We start from the raw sequence: 23,741 nt of genomic DNA, 5'->3' as shown, positions 1-23,741 counted from the left end.
AAATATGTTTTGATCAATGGTGAACCTAAGATATTTCTGATGGTACGGGTGAATTGTGATATGAAAATACACATCATTCAGATTGACAGCAGCAAACCATGTTCCCTTCCAAAGAGAGGGAGGATGGATGCTAGCGTGGTCATTCGGAACTTCTTTGTGGAGATGAATAGATTCAAATTTCTGAGATCCAGGATTGGACGAAGCCTTCCATTCCTCTTCAGTATCATAAAAAAGCAGGAATAAAAACCTTCTGCATGATGGCTTGGACTGACATAGTGAATATCTCCTTTTTGAAATAAAGATGTCTCCTTGTCTAGAACATCCGACGGTGGAGTACATTTTATGGTACCGAGGGGAGGGAGAGCTATGAATGCGATCCTGTATCCCTCTCAAAAAATTGAAAGCACCCAGTTGTCTGATGTTATGGCTTTCCAGTTGTGGAGAAACTGTATAGGGTGGTATCCAAACAGAGGGTGGAAAAATAGAGGAGAAAGAACAGGCTTTTGTTTTGATACCCAAGGACTAAGCCATATGAAGAATTTGATTGGTAAAATGCCCCATATTCTCTGAAGGAGAAGCTCTGTCTCAAGAACCTGCAACATCATCAGGAGACGATATAGAAGGTGGAACAGAGGAGTACAAGCTGGAGTCCGAATGGTAGTCATCTGGATCTGATTGTTGTGGAAGCAAATTAACCAGCACCTCCTTCACAGCCTGCTCCCACGTCAGCAGTGAACAGGAGGAAATTTCTTGGGCCTGTGGATGAGAGTTTTCAGTGGAAGCATCTTTAATCCTCTGTAGAGAATCTGATCTAGACATAATCAGATGGGGAGGAAGAAACTCAGAATCCACTGGAGCTTGAGAGAGAGAGGCTTATGGAGGCTCTTCAATATCGAGGCGAGGTTGCACTGAGGTATCTCACTCGATCAGAAAATCTTTCTCACTCTCTATAGTCCCAGTCATCCCAGTGACCCATCCTTCAAGGTGGGTAACGCCAATCTGGGAAGTGGCCCCATCCTGTGAGGACAGATCTAGATCTTGGTCTCACATGGTACTCCAACCATCATAGATGCTCCTTCTTTGTTCATAATGGAAGGATTGCACTGACTCAGGAGAGTTTTCCCAAGCGCGAGCTGTAGGGCGAGACGTTGGCTGCGGTGATGCCTTAGGGGAGCAAATGTATGGCAAAGATGTCATGCCTGGAAGAAGCCTTGGTGGTGAATGTCGTATCTCTCCCTCCAATGTTGAAGCTGGGAGATGCAGATCCAGGAGTGAAAGTTGCGCTGTCGGTACCAAATGCGGCATTGCTATCGGTATTGGAGGAGGAGGAGGGACAGACAGTGGTTTTGTCTGTTCTTTGTCCAATTTGGACTTCTTTTCCTTTTCCTTCTGTTCCTCCAAGGAGTGCTTTGAAGATTTGGCCTTTTTTGTCAGTTTTCTCACCATTCTGAGTGTTAAGCAACGCCCTGGAGTTGACGGCTATGTATGCTCTTTTTCTCTAGACTGTCCCTGTAGTGATAACTGCTTGCTTGCTTGCTTGCTTATTTATTTATTTATTAAAGTTCTTGGCAGCTTTTCAGGGCAGAAGCCCTCCCAAGGCAGCTTACAGAAATAAAATATGTAAAAACAATTAAAATATTAAAAGTGATAAGAACAAAAACACAATAAAATATTGATAAAAGCAACAATAAGAGCCGACAATAAAACCAACAACAGCAGCAAAAACATCAACAACAGCAATCATATTAAGAGAAGGCCATGGTAAAATAATATGTTTTCAAGGCCTTCTGAAGGCTGCAATAGACAGAGCATGGCAGACCTCTGATGGCAACTTGTTCCAAAGGTGTGGGGCCACTGCAGAGAAGGCCCTCTCACATGTGGTCACCCACCTTAATGCGTGGGCAGATGAGAAGGGCCTTTCTTTCTGATATTAAAGTATGGGCAGGCTGATATGGGTGAAGGCAGCCCTTCAAGTAACTTGGTCCCAAATTGTTCAAGGCTTTAAAGGTCAAGACCAGCACTTTAAATTGGGCTCGGAAATACACTGGTAACCAGTGCAGCTGGTGCAGTATAGGCATTATGTGATCAAATCGCCTTGCCCTCACCAATACTCAGGTGGCTGCATTCTGCATCAGCTGAAGTTTCCAAACCATCTTCAAAGGCAGCCCCATGTACAGCGCATTACAGTAGCCCAGCCTGGATGTGATTAGTGTGTGGATAATTAAGGCAAGGTCTGTCCTCTCCAGATAGAGGAGAGAGCTGGCGTACTGCCTAAGCTGGTAAAAAGCACTCCTGGACACAGCAGCCACCTGGGCTTCCCCAGTTAGCTTAGAGTCCAGAAGAACTCCCAGACTGCGCATTTGGTCGTTTAGGGGGAGTGCAATCCTGTCTAAGCCCAGTTGTAAACCTCCATCTGAAGTATTTGGTTTCCCAACCTCCAGTACCTCCGTGTTGTCTGGATTAAGTTTCAGCTGGTTCACCCTCATCCATCCCAAAACAGCCTCCACTGGTTCAAGAGTTCCACAGCCTCCCTGGGATGTGCAGATGGGAACAAGAGGTAGAACTGAGTATCATCTGCAAACTGATGACAATACAGCCCAAACTTCCTGATGACTTCCCCCAGCAGTTTCATGTAGATGTTAAAAAGCATGGGGGACAAGATAGAACCTTGCAGCACCCCAAAGGCTAATGGCCATGGGGTGGAACAAGTCCCCCAGCACCACCTTCTGAGAGCGCTCCTTCAGAAAGGACCTGAACCACTTTAAAACTGTGCCTCCCAAGCCCAATCCAAATAAACGATCCAGAAGGATACCATGGTCAATGGTATCGAAAGCTGCTGAGAGGTCCAGAAGAACCAACAGGGTTGCACTCCCCCCAATCATTCCCCGGGGTAAGTCATCAACCAGGGTGACCAAGGCTGTTTCCGTCCCATAACCAGGCCTGAAACCTGATTGGAATGGATCTAGGTAATCAGTTTAATCCAAAATGGCTTGGAGTTGTGAGGCTACCACATGCTCCAACTCCTTGCCCAAGAATGGCAAATTTGACACAGGGCAATAGTTATCTGAAACCATAGGATCTAAACATATTTGGTTGCACTTGCTCTAGCAAGATATAAGCAGAATAATATTTTGCATGGAATTTAGCAAAGCATGGTACCAGAAAATGCAGGCTTTTGGAACTTAAGCAAGTGGTCTATTCTGGCTGGATGAAGACATTTTGTTGCCTGAGGCACAGAACAGATGGCACCTACTCCCATTCCATGGACAAAGCCAACAGGACTGGCAGTTGAATCTTTCTTCAACACTGGAGACAGGACAGCATCCACCATCACACCCCTGAAGGCAGCAGGGTAGCTTGGGGGCACAGGGCAGGCCACATAGCACACAGATCTTGGCTCTAGCATTTTGCTGCTGCCTCCCGGCATCTGCTGCCTGAGGCGACTGCCCCGCTCTGCCTAGTGGTAGGGCCAGCCCTGGATCTGTTTGTCTTTTTGTCAGCTGTGCTTATGGCTTTTATTGTATTTATATTTTATATTTGTGACTTTTAAATTTTATTTATGATTTAATCATCTTTTTGTGTTGTTTTGTTTGGTATTAGTAGTAGTATTTATTTAATAGACTGCTGACTATACCTTAAAAGAGATATCTCTAAGCGGTTTATGAGGAATTAAAAAATTTGAAATATCCAAACCTTATAAAGGATTAAAAATACAAAGTACAAAATAAAAATATACAAATCAGTTAAAACATTTAAAATCAGAGACAGAGGACATGAAACACAGACAGAGATATAATGCACAAACTGGGCAGCACAGTCAGGCTTGCGTGAAAATAAATAAATTTACATTTGTTAATGGAAATTGTTAGCAACCCTGGCTGGGCTCTTTATGCAGAAGGTTGGGATATAGATACATGAATAAATATAAAACCTGATTAAAAATTCTGGCCAGTTCTCTGTGCAGTTGTTCCATTGATTGTGTGATTCCTCTAGTCAAGGAATATACAAACAAATCAAATGTTTTATTAATCAAAAGCCCCTCCAACAGCTCAACGGAGATCTAAACACACAATCACACTCATTCTAGACTCTTACACAACTACCCAAGAGTCTGCTTTTTCTCCTTTTCCCAGAGTGCCAGTTGGTTTCTCTTAAAGAGGCAGTAACACATTAACAGTTCAAGGCAAAGCTTAAGACAGACTAAATACTTTTCACGGATTGGACAGCCTTTGACCTCAGAGTGCTACTCCCCCTACTGGCTAGAGTCAATCTTCATATTAACAGATTCAGGAAGCCCGGTTGAGGCTTAATAGAAACTTTGGTAGCTGGTTTACAGTTTCTCCTCAATTGCAGAACCTCTGACCTTACTCCTTTCCACCCTTTCAGACATCAGCAATGAACACCATTCTTTGGGCCTTATCTTTATCACTGTGAGATCAAGCCAACAAGTACAGAGATGTGAGATTGTCATGAAACAGGTACAGTCTTGTAGCCAGCCAGCCTTGTTAGGTGGTGCAGCCGCATTTCTAGGTGGGGCATTTGGGGGGTACATAGTGCCAGCCAACCCCCCCCCCCAAACACACACACACATTACTGGTGGAGAAAATGAGAGGGCTAGGCCAGCTGGAGGAAAAAGCAGTGGCCTTATGTCATGCATACGCTGAGGTTACAAGGGGGAATGCTGGTGATGAGAAACTATAGAAAAGCACACTGCAGCCCAAAGGGGAACTTTGCAAAAAGCAAACAAACAAACCCATAATGCTCATGCATCCAAGTTCCAGACAGCAGTCCAGACAGATATTTGGAGCTCTTTTATTATTTTACTCCGACTTTAAAAGAACTTTTATTCCAGGTTTACGGCACTTTACTATGGGTCTTACTTTCACTGTAATGGTTTCATTCATCAGGATTGAAGCGTTAGTTTTCTGATATTGTTGGTATCATGATGACGTTATCACCATTTCTGAGAACCCCCTAGTGATGTTTCCTTTCATACCATTCAGCCACCACAGAATCTAAAAATAAATCAAGGATATGCCAGAGTAACTTAAATTCCGTGTTAAATTCAGTTCTTCAGCCTTTATAAAACTGTAGAGGTTGTTCCTTCTACTAGAATTGCTTCCTTCATTTAGAACTGCAATAGTGTGGAAACTATTTCCCACCCTGTATAGTAAGGCTAAAAACAAACATCTCCTAATTTCACAATTTATTTGTTATTAAAAACATAGATTTTCAATACAAAGCCCTTAAAGATTTATGCAACCAGTGCCATCACTTCCAATTTCTTCCTGACTCTGAGGCTGGAGGGGCTTGAGAACTATGAAACTGTACACTGTGAGAGAAAGAAGCTTTTAGCAAGCCCCCTGTCTACGCCAGGCAAGGGCTTACAAACTAGGAACACAAACAGAAGGTTAAGTGCATGAGAAAGACAAATTCTGAGACTATAAAGCACTAGCCTTTCCCAAATGTCCAAGTATCTTTGATTAAAGATTCAGTATAAAGGAAAATAGAGAAAAGCTGGTTGCATTCAACAATAAATGGAACCATCATGTCTAACTAATACTTTTTACACGTAAGGATCCTAACTTAGTTCTCATCAGTTGTGAGATAGGTGTAACTGAGACTTGGTGGGACGACTCTCATGACTGGAATACATCAATTGAAGGATATTAGCCAACAATGTGATGTGGCTGCAAAAAAGGCAAATGCTATTTTGGGCTGCATTAATAGAAGCATCGCTTCCAAATCCTGGGAAGTACTAGTTCCCCTCTACCCAGCACTGGTTAGGCCTCACCTGGAGTACTGTGTTCAGTTCCGGGCACTGCACTTTAAGAAGGATGCAGACAAGCTGGAGAGGGTTCAGAGGAGGGCAACTAAGATGATCAGGGGACTGCAAACAAAGCCCTATGAGGAGAGACTCAAAGAACTGGGCATGTTTAGCCTTGAGAAGAGAAGACTGAGGATAGCGCTCTTCAAGTACTTGGGGGACCTATTAAAATGGTCCACCCCCGGAGGCTAATGGATTCCGATGGATTCTAGAAGGCTCTGGGGGATTTTCCTGCTGGTATGGCTGGTGCTCCTGTCGAAGGCCAGGTCGCTCTGTGGAATGCTGAGATGACTTGGGTGGTTGACACGATTGCATCCAAGCGCCCTCTCCCTCTGAGCAGAGCCCAGCCAGCTCCTTGGTATACACCTGAGCTGAGGGCAATGAAGCAAGAGGGGAGACAGCTAGAACGCAGGTGGAGGAAAACTCTGACCGAGCACAGGTAAGAGCTCACTATTGAGCTTACTCTGTGGTGGTGAGGGTGGCAAAGAAACAGTTCTTTTCCACCAGCATTGCCTCTTCTCAGTGTCGTCCAGCGGAGCTTTTCTGAGTGGTTCGTGGCTTGTTACATTTTGGGCCAGGGAGAGAGACGGTGGAACCCTTGGTTGCATGCTGTGATGAGTTTGTGCGACACTTTGAAGATAAAGTCGCTCAGATTCGGCATGAATTGCACACCACAATTAATGCAGGTCCATTGGTAGAGGCATTCAGAGCACCGTCTGGTCCAGTTCTATTGGATGAGTTTCAGTTATTGAGGCCTGAGGATGCGGACAAGGTGCTTGGCAAGTCCGATCGACCACTTGTGTGCTTGACCCTTGCCCTTCATGGCTTATTACATCAAACACAGAGGGGATGTCCGGCTGGGTCCAGGAGGTTGTAAATTCCTCCTTGAGAGAGGGAGTGGTGCCGGCCTCTTTAAAAGAAGCGGTAATCAGACCACTCCTGAAAAAGCCTAACCTGGACCCAGGGGATGTTAACAATTATAGGCCAGTGGCCAACATCCCCTTCTTGGACGAGGTGCTTGAGCGGGTGGTTGCAGGTCAGCTCCAGGCACTCTTCAATGAAATGGATTATCTAGATCCATTTCAGTCGGGCTTCAGGCCTGGTTTTGGAATGGAAACTGCCTTGGTCGCCCTGTGGGACGACCTCTGCCGGGAGAGGGACAGGGGGAGTGCGACCCTGTTGATTCTCCTGGACCTCTCAGTGGCTTTCGATACCATCGACCATGGTATCCTTCTGGATAGACTGTCTGGGTTGGGAGTTGGAGGCACTGCACCGCAGTGGTTCCGCACCTACTTGGATGGCTGACTCCAGAAGGTGGTGCTGGGGGATTATTGCTCTGTGCCATGGCAATTGTGCCATGGGGTTCCACAGGGCTCTCTTTTATCCCTCATGCTGTTTAACATCTACATGAAACCGCTAGGGGAGGTTATCCGGAGATGTGGGCTGAGGTGCCATTATATGCGGATGACGCCCAGCTCTACCTCTCTTTCTCATCAAACCCAGGTGAGGTAGTGGCTGTTCTGAATCAGGGCCTGGGCACGGTAATGGACTGGATGAGGGCCAATAAACTGAAACTCAATCCAGACAAGACGGAGGTACTGTTAGTGGGTGGTTCGTCTGCCCGGCTAGGTGATATTCAACCTGTTCTGGAGGGGGTTGCACTCCCCCTAAAGGATCACGTTCATAGTTTGGGGGTGCCCTTGGATCCAGAACTGTCACTTGAGGCACAATTGAACTGAGTGGCACGGAGCACTTTTTATCAGCTTAGGCTGGTATACCAACTACGCCCTTATCTGGACAGAGATAGCCTAGCTACAGTTACCCATGCTCTGATAACTTCTCGTCTGGATTACGGCAATGCGTTATACGTGGGGCTGCCTTTGAAAACGGTCCGGAAACTTCAGCTGGTCCAAAATAGGGCAGCAAGATTGTTAACAGGGACTGGCCAGCGAGCTCATATTACACGGGTACTTTTTCAGTTGCACTGGCTGCCAGTCCATTTCCAGGCCCAATTCAAAGTGCTGGTATTAACATTCAAAGCCTTAATGGCTTGGGGCCAGGTTATCTGAAGGATCGCCTCCTCCCATATGTGCCTGCCTGGACCTTAAGATCATCCTCAGCAGCCCTTCTCCGTGAGCCTTCCAAAAGAAGTGAGGCGGGTGGCTACTAGGAGGAGGGCTTTTTCTGCTGCAGCACCCCAGCTGTGGAATGAGCTCCCTAGTGCGGTTCTTTCTGGCACCAGGTGAAGACCTTTTTATTTTCCCAAGCATTTTAGCATTTTAGCTCTTTAGACTTTTAGCTTTGCTGTTTAAAATCTCTTCTTTAAATCCCTGCACTGCTGCTAGGTTTTATTCTGGTTTTATTCTGGTTTTATTGTTTACTGTGGTTTTAATGTTTTATATATTTTGTATTGTTTTATTGTGCACTCTTTAGTTTTAATTTTTGTGAACTGCCCAGAGAGCTTCAGGTATTGGGCGGTATAGGAATGAATGAATGAATACTTGAAAGTTTGTCACAGAGAGGAAGGCCAGGATCTCTTCTCCATCATCTCAGAATCAGGCCACAGAATAATGGGCTCAAGTTAAAGGAAGCCTTTAACATATAAAGCCTTTGCGTATAAAGTCAGGAGGGCTACTGCTGCCCTTTGTCTTCATCTTTGTCTTTCAACTTGCTTCTGGTTTGGGATTTTGAGCCTCATCTTTTGGGCTCTGTTCTATGTGAAGACCCATACTTAGATATGTATGAAAAGTAAGTAACTGTTGTTATTTTTTGCCTGAAATATTGTTTCCAAAGGTTGCTCTGGTTGTTGTATGCTTTTTTATTCCTGTTCCCCTTCCACTATGTAAATAAACATAACACCTACTTCCTGCCAAGTAAGCCTTCGTACTAAATCCAGAGCTTTGTTTGGTTATTGGTACTATTAACGGTAGTAGGCCTAGGGGCTGGACATAGAGAGTGCTGGCTTGGGCTCTTATTTCATAAGCTCCAGGAGTGTCCCGTAAGATCTGAGAGTCCCCTGGCTCAGGCTGAGGGGGATGTAAGGGGTGGTGGCAGCCTACTTTAGTAACTGTTTGTCCCTGCCTACACTGCTGGGAGCGAGGGCAACCCTGTCTCGTCCCTGCACAAGGATTAATGAGGCCCTCTAGGGAAAGTGATTTCAACGAGTGATTTCAGCAAAGAAGCCAGCAGGTGAGAGAGCACGAATGCTGGATTTGACAAAAATGTTGAGCATGACGAGAACCAGCATGAATGCCAGGACAAGAATGCCAGGATGAGAACACTAGGAACTGAAGCCTTGGGTTTTTGTAATATTTTAAGACAAGGAAAACAAAAAGAAGAATCTTGCTCAGTCTGAGTGTATACCACTCTTAGACAAAACAGACAAAAGGGAGAGAAACAACTTTGGCCAGACCGAGCAATAGTCTCAGTTCCTCTGTCCAGATCTACTCAGGACAGGGAAAATCTAATAACAAATGGAATCTTCCTGTTTGCCTGCACCCAGGAGGCTCTCCACCCGACCATCATACTCATCTGTAGTTATATAACACCAGACTCTTTGCCTGGGGAGTATTCACACCTAAGTCCTAATTGATGTGCCCTAGTCCCAATGTGGGACACTCAGTGTGTCTACTTAGATTACATTGCTGAATCTTGTCCTGTGTATGTGCCCAGAAATTCAATCGTTTGCTGGAATGTCTTGCTCATTTCAGCTGCATACGCAAGCCCTCTAGACTAGTCCTTATACATTGTGTCAGGCTGAGCTTCTTAAAGCAACATCAGTAAATATCACAAATAAAACCAGGGGTGTCTCTCAGGCTCTTATACCCAGAAGTCTGCCAACACCTTATTTTTATGGGTTGGGTCTCATAAAGGCGAAGGAAGGATGACTGAGGTATCTCAGCCCCAATGACAAAGTGTCAAGGTAAAAAGGAAGTTAAGCACACATGCAAGTTAAGCAACAGGCGAGGTGGCCAGGGCAGTCAACCTTTCTCCACTTTCTTGTAATAAATAACTTAGTTTCTCAGGTAAACTAACACAATAATAACAATAAAATAAACAGCTATGCAGGTACAAAGCCAACAGCTGTGTGGGGGCTATCCTGAGGACAGCAAAATGATCCCTTAGAAGGGACCCATTCTTTAGAAGACAAATATCTTCTTGTGCCAAGGATATGCCTTGCAGGAGGGGTGGGGCTTATGGTAGTGGGAGATTCAATCTTTAGAGTCCCACAGGTGCGTCGCCTGTTGGTCCTGGTGCTTGATGGGGGTCTTCAGGTAGAATGTCAGGAAACGCCCCTGCCCCTTCTTCCTCTTCCAGCAGTGCAGGCTGGTCTTTTGGGAGGCCTGTGAAGGAGGGGTTGCTGGGCTCTGTGAAGATGCACTCCAGCCAGCCTTGTTAGGTGGGGCAGCTGCATTTCTAGGTGGGGCATTTAGGGGGTGCATAGTGCCAGCCAATCCCCCCCCACACACACACACACATTACTGGTGCAGAAAATGAGAGAGCCAGGCCAGCTGAAAGGAAGGGCAGTGGCCTTCCCCCTGCAGAGAATGTGTTAACATACTGTTGGACTAGGAGCTGGGAGATCTGGGTTCTAGTCCCCATTTGGCCATGGAAGCTCACTGGGTGACTTTGGGCCAGTCACAGACTCTCATCGCAACCCACCTCACAGGGTTGTTGTTGTTAGGATAAAATGGAGAGGAGGAGGATAATGTAAGCCGCCTTGGGTTCCTTGCAAGAGTAAAAATGGTGGGGTATAAATGCAAAAAATAAATAAAATACAGTGAACAAAAGCAAGCAGACTAAGTGTCTGGGTGAAAGGATGTACCAGAGCAAAAGGGGGAAATTCCAAGCCCCAAGTTTTAATGCCACCTGAAATGCCAGATAAAACCAGAACAGTAAGAACTGCTTATCAAACTGGTGTCAGGGGGCCCTAGCCGGCCTCTTTCAGTCCACCAGATAGCCAACTCCAGACACAGACAAAGGATTCTTTTCAAGGCTTTATTCCTTTTATAACTTAATAACTCTATCACCAGTGACTAAGCTATGAACAGCAGAGTAACCTATGCCCCGGGTTGGTAACAGTTGGTCCCCGTTTGAACAAGAATCACTTGCAGACCCTGAACTTATGGGCTAGGGAGAGTCCCTCCCCTTTTCCCTTGGGTCCTCTGGACGTGACCGTTGCTTGCGCGCCAAATGGGCGCTACGTCTCCTTTCCGCGCCCTCCATAGCTCGTCGCTCTTTGCATCTGCGTTGAGCATCCAGCCAGCTCTCCTCCCGTGCTCTTTCACTCCCAGGACCGCTGTCTATCTCTGGAATGCCGGCAGGAGGAATCTCTGCCTGCTGCAGGGCCTGGGAGGGATGAGCGTGCTCCTCTCCCACGGACGGCTGTTCCTCCTCAGAATCAGAACTGCTCTGAGGTTCTATGGGCTCAGTGTCCACCCTGACATCTGGCAAGTAATACTCATGGGGCTCCTTCACACTTAGCTTTTATCCTGAGATTGAGATTGGTCCTTCATGGAAGTTTGCAGGCTCTTTACATGATCATTCAAGGCATCTCCTGCAGTAAATGCCCTTTGTTCTATTTTTAAATTGATCACAGATAATGAGCTATCAAATTACCCCATTGTGTTCTGCATCAGTTTTCTCTGTGAAAAGAGTGTAAGCAGCAGGAAGAGGAGTGAGATCAGTGAAAGATAATGGAAGACTCAGATACTGGGAGAAGGAGGGGGAAGGGGTGAGGGGAAAGGAAGCACATGAAAAAGGGAGTTGTTGTGATCCTGTATTTAAAATGGAAGCAGAAAGCCCTCTTTTAAATGCAGGATTTCAGGTTGATGTAGAGATGCCCATTGTTTTTCTGTGTGGCAGTTACAAACTAGAATAAGCTCTGTGAATGCTCAGAATAAGCTGTGAAGTTTTCTTCGATAAACCTGGAGGTCCCACCGAGATAGCCTGGTAGGTGGAGCGATTCTGTTGTGAAGGCAAGCCCTCCTTCAGGACACTGAATTAGGCACATATTTGAGGTTCTTTGAACCTCCTGGTCTCCCGATGTGAGTTGCCAGCATATCAGATTTCGCTAACATCTTTTGCGGCTATTGAGTTCTTGAGGCTCACATTCACGTTCTTTTTTTCTGTTTCTGTCTGGGGTCTGTAACTGGGGAACTGTTTTGGCTGATCTCCTTAAGAGAAAGCCACCCCTTATCCCATGTAGAAGCAAATAAACTTAGTGGGGAAAAAAGAAGATCCTTTAGAATTCTGAAGATGAAGAAGACCTCTTGTTGTTTCAGTCCCATCAGGCTTAGAACGGGCAGGATCGTCACTCATTCGCTGGATCGTCACCTTTTTGTGGTAAGTGGGAGTGTGTGTTCCAAGGAACCCTGTGAGCGAAGCCATTGGGAGTTATGTACTCCCAGCAGAGACACCCATGGCGGTAAGGTCAAGGGGGAGGAACCAGACAAAGAATGATCCAAGAAAGTCCTCAACAGCAGAACAGGCGGAAGATAACAAGATGTATGTTACAATGGCTGTGAAGGCAGATGAAGGCTGCAACAGATAAAGGACTACCAATGGTCATGTTATTCATGCCATTGGATTAGAGCCTTTTTCTGTGAAGACTGTGTGTTGATCGTTGTGCACTGATCTGCACACATAAAACAAATTCACACACAGGTGTCTTTCAATCCACCTAACCAACCAAAAGTCCCATGGCGATTGGCGAATGGCAACGGGGGCAGGACTGTGAAATCTGGAAGCCCCTAGTCATGGACCAGCACATGGGCGGTGGATACAGATTCAGTAGTCAAGGACCGAGGCAGTTGAGTAGTTTGGCAGCTGTATCCACGACTGAGCAGTCCTATTTAGGATCCACTCTGCTCACCCTGTATGGGGAGGGGGCTAGAAAAGGTGCCCTAAACATAGTCTGCATCACTTCTCCCTGATTCCCTGCGTCCAGTGGGGTCACCACTTAGCGGTCGCAAAAGACAAATGAACTTTGGAACATGGAATATACGGACACTACTGGACAATAAAGGTAGTGAATGCCCTGAACGCAGGACTGCCATCATTGCAAGGGAGCTGAGATGTTTTAACATTGATATAGCAGCACTCCAAGAAACCTGAAGAGCAGGAGAGGGACAACTGAAGGAAGAAAAAGGAGGTTATACCTTCTTCTGGAAAGGACTGCCTGAACAAGAACGACAAATACATGGAGTAGGCTTTGCTATTAAAAATGATCTTATGAAGCTCTTGTCAGAAGTTCCTACTGGCATTAATGAACGACTCTCAACCCTTCGAATAAAACTCACCAAAAACCAGCAGGCAACTATTTTAAGTGCCTATGAACCAACATTAGATGCTGATGAAGACATCAAAGAAAATTTTTACTCCCAGCTGGATACCATCTTATCAGAGATACCTAAGGAGGATAAAATTATCCTCCTGGGCAATTTCAATGCAAGAGTTGGGTGTGATTTTGATTTGTGGCCAGGGATCATTGGGGAAGAAGGAGTCGGCAATAGTAACCAGAATGGAATTTTACTTCTGACTAAATGTGCAGAGCATAATCTTCTTATTATCAACACACTCTTTCGCCAGAAAAATAAATTTAAAACATCATGGAAGCATCCTCGGTCGAAGCACTGGCATCTCTTAGACTATGTAATTGTCCATGCTAGAGATCATTGTGATGTACTCCTCGCTAGAGCCATGACGAGAACTGACGACTGCTAGACTGACCACCGATTAAATCATTCTATGATGGCCATTAAGATTGTCCCTCAACGTAGGCTCCAAGGAAGAAAACTAAGACATCAAATCAACACCCAAGCCCTTCAAGATCCTATTAAGTGAGCCTGCTTTCAAACAACTCTCAAGGAACATCTATCTATGGAAATCCCTGAAAATGTCGAGGAACACTGGAATAAACTGAAGACCTCCATTATTGCAGCCTGTGAACAAACTTTCGGATACCAAACTAAGAAACATCAAGATTGGTTTGATGAGAATGATAGGGAGATTGAACATATTATTGATAAGAAAATGAAAGCCTTCCAAATATGGCAAAAAGATATCAACTGTGCCGCTAAGAAAAAAAATCCACACCAGTGCAAAGGCTGAGGTCCAAAGAAGAACTAGAGAACTGAAGAACACCTGGTGGATAAAGAAAACTCAAGAAATCCAGCATCTTGCAGATGTCCATGATGCACGGGGCTTTTTTAATGCCACAAAGGCCATCTACGGACCAACAAATCATGGTACAAACCCCTTATGCTCAATAGATGGTGCCAAACTTCTAAAGGACAAAGAGTCTATTGCGCTGCATTAGAAAGAGCATTATCACAACCTCCTTAACTGTAACTCTATTGTGGCTGATGAGGTCTTATCGCAAATTCCACAAAAACAAACCAGAGATGAGCTTGCAGTATCCCCTAGTCTGGAGGAAGTCAGTAAAGCCATCAACCAAATGAAAAATAACAAAGCTAGTGGACCCGATGGGATCCCTGCTGAAGTTTTTAAAGAAGGTGGGCCTGAAGCTACACAACAGCTTCACAAGCTCATCGAAAAAATCTGGATGAGGGAGGAGATCTCAGCAGACTTCAGGGATGCCATAATTATAGCTCTCTTCAAAAAGGGTGATAGAACAGATTGTGGAAACTATCGAGGCATCTCCCTTCTAGCTACGGCAGGCAAAATCCTGGCAAGGATCCTTGCAGACTGCCTTCTATCTATCTCAGAAGATATCCTCCCTGAATCCCAAAATGGCTTCCGCCCCTCCAGGGGGACAGTGGATATGATCTTCACCGCACGACAGCTCCAAAAAAATGCAGGGAGCAAAACCAACCTTTGTACATGGCGTTTATTGATCTGACTAAGGCCTTCAACACTGTAAACCGAACTGTTCTCTGGACCATCCTTCTGAAAACTGGATGTTCTAATAAATTTGTGAACACCTTGCGGCTCCTCCATGACAACATGACGGCAACAGTTTTGGATAACAATGGCTCTCAAAGTGATCCATTTAAAGTGGGATCAGGCGTTAAACAGGGATGCGTCATTGCTGCAACCTTATTTGTTATCTTTATCGCTATGATTCTACACCTTGTTGAAGGGAAACTTCCCACTGGTGTAGAAATCATATATCGAACAGATGGAAAACTTTTTAATCTCAGTAGGCTGAAAGAAAAAAGTAAGGTAATTACAACCTCTGTCATAGAACTTCAATATGCTGATGATAACATAATCTGCGCACATTCAGAGGAAGATCTCCAAACTATCCTAAACATCTTCGCAGAAGCATATGAAAAGCTCGGCCTCTTGCTTAACATCAAAAAAACCAAAGTGCTTTACCAGCAAGCACAAACCAATCTCTATAGCGCCATCAATCCAGCTTAATGGTGTGATGCTGGAAAATGTTGATCACTTTTCTTATCTTGGCAGCCATCTCTCCACAAAAGCTGACATTGATGCTGAAATTCGGCATCGCCTGAGCTCTGCAAGTGTAGCATTCTCCCGAATGAAGCGTAGAGTGTTCGAGGATCGGGATATTCGCAGGGAGACTAAAATGCTTGTTTACAAAGCCATTGTACTACCGACCTTGCTGTACTCCTGTGAAACATGGACCATCTATAAACGCCACTTTCAACTTCTCGAAAGATTCCATCAACGCTGCCTCCGAAAAATTCTGCAAATTACTTGGGAAGACAGATGGACTAATGTCAGCGTACTGGAAGAAGCAAAGATCACAGCGTTGAAACAATGATCCTCCAACATCAACTTCACTGGACCGGCCATGTTGTTCAAATGCCTGATCATCATCTCCCAAAGCAGCTACTTTATTCCCAACTTATGAATGGAAAACAGAATATTGGTAGACAGCAAAAGAGATTTAAAGATGTTCTCAAAGCTAATCTAAACAAATGTAACATAAGCACTGAGAACTGGGAAGCTCTCACCCATGAGCGTTCCAACTGGAGGTCAGCCTATATTAAAGGCACTATGGACTTTGAAGAAGTACGAGTACGGGGCGAAAGGGGGAAACAAGCTCAGCGGAATGCACGTCAAGCAAACCCTAGCCGTGACCGCCTTCCACCTGGAAACCTATGTCTTCGCTGTGGGAGGCTGTGTGGATCCAGAATTGGCCTTCACAGCCACCTGCAGATCCACTCTACCCCTGGAAGACAATCTTACTCAGTCACGAGTGATCGCCATGATGATGAGAACAGGCAGGACACAAGGCCAACTACAGGCTTTGCCAAGAGCAGCAGCACAGCCACGGCAAACTTTTGCAAGCCCTAGATGCGTGCTGAATTTTGTGCTGTTGTAAAAGATTTTCCTAAACCAGCAGATCCCCAGAAATTTCAGGAAGAGTTTGTTTTAGTATGTGAAACCTATACTCCAAGCCAGTCTGATTTGTACCAGCTGTGTCATCTTATTACTACCCCATCTCAACCGAAGAAGTGGGCAGAAGCAGCATAATGAGACACTGCTGCCAGACCCCAGAAATCTCCCACCTACAGAAGCACATGTATCTGCCTGTCAGATTATATGCAGGCAAATGGCTCAAGCCACATCCACTGCTTTTACTCTTAAAGTGGACTGGGTAGCTGTTCAGAACTGCTAACAAAAAGGAGATGAAACTATACATGTACAGGGCCAAACTTTCTCAAGTCTTTAAAACAGTATTCAGGTGTTAGAGGCCCTGAAACAAATGGTCCACCTACTCAGATGTGAAACAACAAAGCCAACCGAGGGAGGGGGGGAGTTTACACGTTTTCCCTTTCTTTTGTCTGCATCAAAGTACAGAGAACAGGCTATTCTTGCCCCACTTTTGCCCCTTTCTGATTCTGGTCAAGTAAATTTGCAGGTAAACAGACAAACCGCTTCCTTTTTTAGTTGACACTGGTGCTTCAATGGGCTCCATCACATGGACGGAGAATTCCACATCAATGCCAGTTCTTTTCCTATCTGGTATCATTGCAGGACTGGGTCTTTCTCTTTAGATGGCTGTCCCCTGCTGTGTTATTTTTCATTTCTTTCCTTCTCATGGGGATGGTGATGCCACTCAGGGTGTAGGGATAATTCCTTCCTGGTTCCTGCCCCTTTCCCTCCACATTACTGGTGGATGGAGACTAACACACTGCAAGTCTGCAACCCTCAGCACACTTACTTGGGAGTAAGCCCCATTGAACTTAATGGGGTACTCTGAATCAACAGAGGACATTGATTCTGAGCTTGGTGGGGTGGGAGATCAGATCTGTATCCCTTCGTTGCAGGGAGGCATTTTACCTCTTCTCCTGCCAATCAAGAAATGTGCTTAAGCATTTACATGGCAGACATGTGGTTTGAGAGCAATGCACTTCATTGGCACCTTCTGGTGCTGCTGTTGCCACGTGGGTGGTGCGCTGTGCTGTGGCCATGATTTGGGCAGTTTGGCAGGGGGGTAGCTTTGAAGCAAAAGGGAAAATCGCCAGCGGGGGGAGGGTCCGGCGCAGATCTTTCCTTCCTCAGCAAGACTTGAGCGGAGGCAGGAGTCGCCCTCAAACCGTGCGCCTTCCCTTTCTTGCAAGGAAGGGAGAGAGCACAAGCCCTCATACCTGTCAAATTTGCTCAGTCTCCTTCTGTGTAACCACACGCAGGATCTCCCGGGTGCAACAAGCCCCCTAGCCCATTCTCAATGCCTTCATCATACTGACTGCACTCCCAACAACTGAAAACAAACACCCACAGCTGGTTTCTTCCACTATTGGAGAATTTCACAGGGAGGTCATGGTGCTCCTGTTTCGTGGGCTGGAACAAATACCACATTTTTTGCATTTGGGGAAAACATGGGATAGGCTGGGGAAAATGGCGGGAGACACCCTGGAGGGTAACAGCATCATCTTCTGTGACAGAGCCATCTCAATAGCAGGATAAAAGCTCCAGGTGGAGCAGCCCATTTAATGAGTGTCATACAGCCTTCTGTTTTTAACAGCCTGATTTTAATAACAAATAAAATTGTTCAAGCTGTAAGCCTTTTTAATCAACCAATTCCTCTCCCTGTTATACAGCCCCTCTCCATATTATTTGACCAATTATCTGTTGAACATTCTTTTCTGATGTGCTCTACCGCTCCAAGGACTTACTTGCAAAACTGTTTCAGTCCTTGTTCTCTAGTTCTCCGATGCTGAAAATGCTTTTTCAACTCTTAAGCAAGCTCTAAGCAGAGCAGAGCAAAGGAGGCTGAGCAGAGCAGAGGAAGCTGCTCCAGCTGGTCTAGGGGCTATACAAGCAAGCAAGTTCCCAGACAGAGAGAGTGATCAGAGCAAGCGAACAGGGAGGGCAAACAGGAGCTGGCCAGGGGAGGTCAGGGGGAAGGCCCCTAACATTTTTTAAAAACATTTTTTTAAATTTCTTTTTCTTGTAACACACACTTCCATACCAGTGGGACTCTACTGTTAACCGTTAGTGAATAGTGGACAAAGCACAGGCTATTCCAGTACAATCAGAAAGCTAGAAACAGAAAGGGAATAGAGACTGTGGAAGGACAAGACTCTCCAGTGGTGGTGACCTGTAAAGTGCCTGCAGTGTTTGTTTTCTTGCCTGAGATCAACATGGCTACACATGCAACCAGTGCAAGTTGATCATGCTGCTGGAAGAAAAAGTGGACTGGAACGGCGAGTGTCGACCCTCCAGGGAATAAGAGAACATGAAGAGTTCTTGGACAGAACAGTTGAACTACAGCAGCAAAGTGAAGAACAGAAGCTAGAAGAGCAACAGCAAGCTGAGGCAGAAGAGGAAACTGCTGAGGTGAGGAAAAATGAAGTAGAGGATACTCCTTGGAAAAGGGTGACAGGAGCAGAAGAACTAGAAGCCACTCTGCACCAGGGGAGGCAGTGGAATTAGGGAACCGTTTCCAGGTACTTGAGGATGAGCCTGGAGGACAGCCTGCAGAGGAAGAATTACAGGGGAACCTGCATGAGAGTGAGCAAGAGGCTGAAGGTCAGTCAAGCAGAGGTGATGAAACCAAGGCCTACAACAAGAAGAAGATAAGAGTAGTAGTAGTGGGAGACGCTGCGTGGGATCAAAACCCAAGTATGTTGCGAAGACCCATGGACTCGCCAGGTATGCTGTCTTCCAGGAGGATGGATTAGAGACATGACTGAAGGGTTGCCTGCACTCATAAAGCCCACTGACAGGTATCCCTTTCTTCTCATCCATGTGGGAACAAATGATACCGCCAAGCGGAGCTAGGAAGAAATCATGTCAGACTTTGAAGCTTTGGGAAGGAAACTGAAGAACTTTGGAGCCCAAATAATTTTCTCATCCATTCTTCCAGTATTTAGAAGGGGGGTAGAAAGGGAAATAAAAATATTCCAGGTGAATGACTGGCTACGAAGGTGGTGCTGACACGAGAGACTTGGATTCTGGGGCCACAGGCTATACTTCCTGGAAGATGGACTGTTGGCAAGGGATGGGTTGCATTTCACAAAAGCTGGGAAGAATCTGTTTAGCCACAGCATGAAGAACTTCATCTGGAGGGCTTTAAACTGAATCCTACAGAGGAGGGAGACGTAAAGTTGGGGGTAACAAGGGACGAAGGCTCATGCACCACAACGGAGAGAAGAGCTCTAATAGTGCCCAATAATAGTCTTCAGAAACATGTAGGAAGAAAGCCAGACTGTGAAGCACATGGTCTTCGATGTCTATATATTAATGCCCAGAGTATGGGAAACAAACAGAACGAACTGAACTCTTAATACGGAAGGGAAATTATGACTTGATAGGTGTAACTGAAACTTGGTGGGATGACTCCCATGACTGGAATACAGCAATTAAAGGATATAACTTGTTCAAAAAGAACAGGAGGAACAGAAAGGGAGGTAGGGTTGTACTATATGTGAAAAATATGTATCTCTGCACAGAAATACAGGAGGATAAGCTAGGTGGCCCATTGTGAGCATCTGGGTTAAAATAAATGGAGCAAAGAATAAAAGGAACCTGGTGGTCGGAGTCTATTACTGGCCACCCAATCAAGGAAAAGACAAGGATGAAACTTTTGAAAAGCAAATTGACAATGTTTCAAGGAAGCATGATGTAATAGTAATGAGGGACTTCAGTTTCCCCACTATTTGTTGGGAGACAAATTCTGCAAAACATGGCCCCTCCAAGAAATTCCTGATTTGTGTTGCTGATAACTTCCTCCTACAGAAAGTAGAGGAAGGAACTAGAGGATTGGCTATCCTTGACTTGATCCTAACCAACTGAGATGACTTAGGGCATTTCTACACCAGCCTGAAATTCTGCATTTAAAATGGGGCTTTCTGCTTCCATTTTAAATGCAGGATCACCGCTGACTCCCTTTACATGTGCTTCCTTTTTCCCTCCCCCCTTTATTTGAGTCTTCCATTATCTGTCATTGATCTCACCCTTCTTCTCGCAGCTTTAAGTCTTTTCACTGAGGAAACTGAAGCAAAACACAATGGGGTAATTCGATAGCTCATTATCTGTGATGTATTTAAAAATGGAACAAAGGGCATTTAGTGCAGGAGATGCCTGGGATGATTGCCAGATGAACTGCATCCTAGGAACTGGAAGAAGAACTCTCAGAACCACTGTCTATTATCTTTGAGAAATCATGGAGAACAGGTGAGGTGCCAGATGACTGGAGGAAGACTAAAGGTGTCCCTATCTTCAAAAAGGGCAAAAAGGAGGAACCTGTAATGTTGCGTAAATGGCTGCTTTACAGCCACCATTTGCCTAAATGGTTATTTACAAAAAAGCCCGAGCCACCATTTTTATTCAAAATTACAGCTCAGGGAAGGAGCAGGTGGCAGCTTGCCACTTGCCGGGCGCCCAGGGGCTCAGTGCGTGTGGTGGACAGGGTTGGCCAGCTGGCAGGGGTTCAGTGAGTGGCACATAGCACGGGAAATGGTGAGTTTGCCCATCCCTAGTTGTGGTATTGGGACCCTTCAGGCAATTTAGATGTACCCACTCAGTATACTCATGAAATCTGGGGGACCTGATGTTTTGTGTGGGGTTCTTTCTGCCATTCCAGCTAAATTCTGTGGCCATTTGGAAGGACATCAGTATATTATTGCCATTCAGAAAGAGAAGCCATTGCTATGAAGCATGTCTGGCATTGTAATTCCTGGCATTGGGGGGGGGGAACCCTCAGTGCATCTGTGGGGACCCTACTGTTTCCTGTGGAGCTGTTTGTTTCCATCCAATGCATTCCTATGGTCATTCAGAAGGACACCTGAATATTACGGCAATGCAAAAGGATGGGCTATTCCTATTGAGCATGCATCCATCTGGGCACTCGGGATGTTTGGGGATATTACCTGGTGGTTGTTTGGAGCCTCCTGCTCCTTTATGTGGCACTGCTTGTCTTGATCCAATGCATTCCTAGGACCACTCGGAAGGACATCTGAACATTATGGCCATGTGCAAGGAGGGGTCTTTCCTATGGAGCATACATCAAATTGGGGCTCTTGAGCTCTTTGGGGGTACTCTCTATCATCCATGAGCAGTTTCGGGGCTCCCACTGTTTTCTGTGGGGCTGCTTCTCTCAGCCCAATGTTTTCCTATGGCTATGCGGGAGAACATCTGATTATTATGGCCATGTGCAATGAGGGACCATTGCTGTGGATGGGGAATGGCATCAGGTCTCTTGGGGCCTTTGGGGGTACTCCCACTCTGGGGATGCAAGGGGGTACTAACTGTGTCACCCATAAGCAGTTTTGCAGCTCCTGCTCTTTTCTGGGGCTTCCTGTATTAGTCCAATGCATTCCTGTGGCCATTTGGAAGGACATCTGAATATTATGGCCATGCGCAAGAAGATGCCATTCAGATGGTGCCATTCATGCATCACATGTAGGCTCTTGGGATGTTTGGGGTTATTAACTCTGTCACCAAGTGCTGTTTTTGGGTTCCTGCTCTTTTTTGTGGGGCTGCTTGTCTCAACCTAATGCTTTCCTATGGCCATTCAGAAGGTCATATGAATATTGAGACCATGTAGAGAGAGGGGCCATTCCTACTGAGCATGCATCAAAGACAGACTCTTGGGATGCTTGGCATGACAACGCTATCACCCATGAGCAGTTTGGGGGCTCCTGCTCTTTCCTGTGGGGCTGCTCATTTTAGTCCAATGCATTTCTATGGCCATTCCAAAGGACACCCGATTATTATGGCCATGTGTAACCCACTGGTATATTTTTCTTTAAGAAGTTTGAGTAGAATATTCCAGCACATGCTCAGTAAAGGAGTGAGATAGGGAGTGGCCACCATTTTAGGCAGCTACCAAAATGCACTGTGGAAGAAGCTTGCTTTCTCCTCTCTGTAAGACCCTGAACCTTTCAGACAGGTTTGTAGGGAGGTTTCCTTTTGATTTTTTTTAAAGAGTCATGTTTTTTTTACAAACACTATGACTTCCTTGTTCATTTATGTTCTTTTACATTGTGTAAAGGCCCTTTTACAAAGTTGTTCCTGTGTTGCTGGATCCTGGTCCATTTTGAGAATATTGTTGCGGAGCTGGAGTGAACTGATTAGAGACTGTTTTAGAGACAAGCAACAGGAAGAGGACAGAGAAATAAACTAGAGAGATGTCTGCAGGTTGAGCAGGAACTGGCACAACTTTGTCGCTGTACAACGTTGATATTGTCTATAAATCTGGAACAGCAAATGTAGATGCAGATGTACTATCAAGAAGGCCACATGAAGTTATACTAGATGACAAGGAAAATCTGAAACGAGCACATTGTTAGAATGCTTTCTTGAGCTCGGCCTGACCCTGAAGAGTGGAGTATTTGGAACAATGAAGTCTGTAAGGCAATTATGCCAACTCATGAAGTACATATGGGTGCTGAAGCAAATAATTCTGGTGAGGAAGTACTAACATCTAGAAGCTCAGGGTTAGTAGAGGCACTGTCGTGTGATGAAGACAGCGTACCAACATCATTTGAGAATCCAGACCTTTGGCGTGAAAGATCAGATCCCTCCAATTTTCGCCCTTTAGACTGGAAGAAGTTACAGAGATATGACAGATATATTGTTCGTGTGATTCATTTCTTGGAAACTGGACGTAAACCTACTCTAGAAGAAGAAAAAGGAGAAGGGTATGAAACAAGACTGTACCTACATGAGTGGCCAAAACTTTTCCTTTCTCAAGGAGTCCTGTGCAGGAAGGTACAGTGGAGAGGAGGGACCACTGAACAGCTGGTAATCCCTTATACTCATTGTTCTGGAGCACTAGAAGGAATTCATGATGAAATGGGCTACATGGGATTTGACAGAAATATAGATCTGGCTTGAGATCAATTCTGTTGTCCTAGAATGACTGGATATATAGAGAAGAAGTGTCCACTAGAATTAGTTTGTATTGACTTTTTAACTTTGAAGCCAGACTCCACAGGGGTAAGAAATGTGTTAGTGTTAACTGATCGTTTTACCAAATATGCACAAGCTTATCCAACTATAGATCAGATAGCCAAGGGCCCCATCTACATGGGGTTTTTACTTTGGTTCTACTCCATCCCCAAATCAGTAGTGTCAGATGATGCACACTGCTCTCTGTAGCTAGCCTGGCGTTTCTTGCCCTAAATCTAGTTTTTTTTTTTTTCAAACTAATTTTGTGTTGGATTTTCCTGCCACAGTGGCTTCAGTGCTGTTCGGGAGTCCGTGTGAACTGAGCTGGCTTCAGCGCAGGCTGATGGCAGCGACGTCCATTTGCGGGAGGGAAAGTAGCGTGGGGTGGGGGCGTGGGGAGAGCAGAGGGGTAAACATGTGTACCCAGAAGTAACTCATTGCCTTCAGTTCCACTTTGCCAGCCCTGCTGTTTTAAAACTGTGCAGCTATGAAGGAACACAGCTGAGAAATGCTGGGTTAATTGCTGCCTCTCACTTTAAATAGTCATTGGGCTTTAAATAGTCATTGGGAACCAGCC

The 23,741-nt window shown here is 45.4% G+C and overlaps 1 protein-coding gene across 3 annotated transcripts in view; it reads right to left on the bottom strand.

The window, feature by feature from the left end:
• PIK3AP1 (phosphoinositide-3-kinase adaptor protein 1) overlaps positions 1 to 4,082 on the bottom strand; it is a 106,570-nt gene extending 102,488 nt beyond the window's left edge. Inside the window, exons 1-2 of one of the 3 annotated variants that reach the window (XM_084841377.1) lie at positions 3,932 to 4,082; positions 2,445 to 2,531 (exon numbers count right to left, since the gene is read on the bottom strand). The gene's annotated coding sequence lies outside the window, so the exon portion shown is untranslated. Of the gene's footprint in view, positions 1 to 2,444 lie in introns of all 3 variants that reach the window. The other 2 variants (XM_084841376.1, XM_084841379.1) reach the window with 2 other exon arrangements.
• Positions 4,083 to 23,741: the final 19,659 nt, after the last annotated feature.

The sequence above is a fragment of the Heloderma suspectum genome, chromosome 3 (assembly GCF_057233095.1).
Source record: "Heloderma suspectum isolate Gila_16-S chromosome 3, 16-S_ref, whole genome shotgun sequence".
Classification (NCBI taxonomy): Eukaryota; Metazoa; Chordata; class Lepidosauria; order Squamata; family Helodermatidae; genus Heloderma; species Heloderma suspectum.
This window is presented reverse-complemented; position numbering and strand designations above follow the sequence as displayed.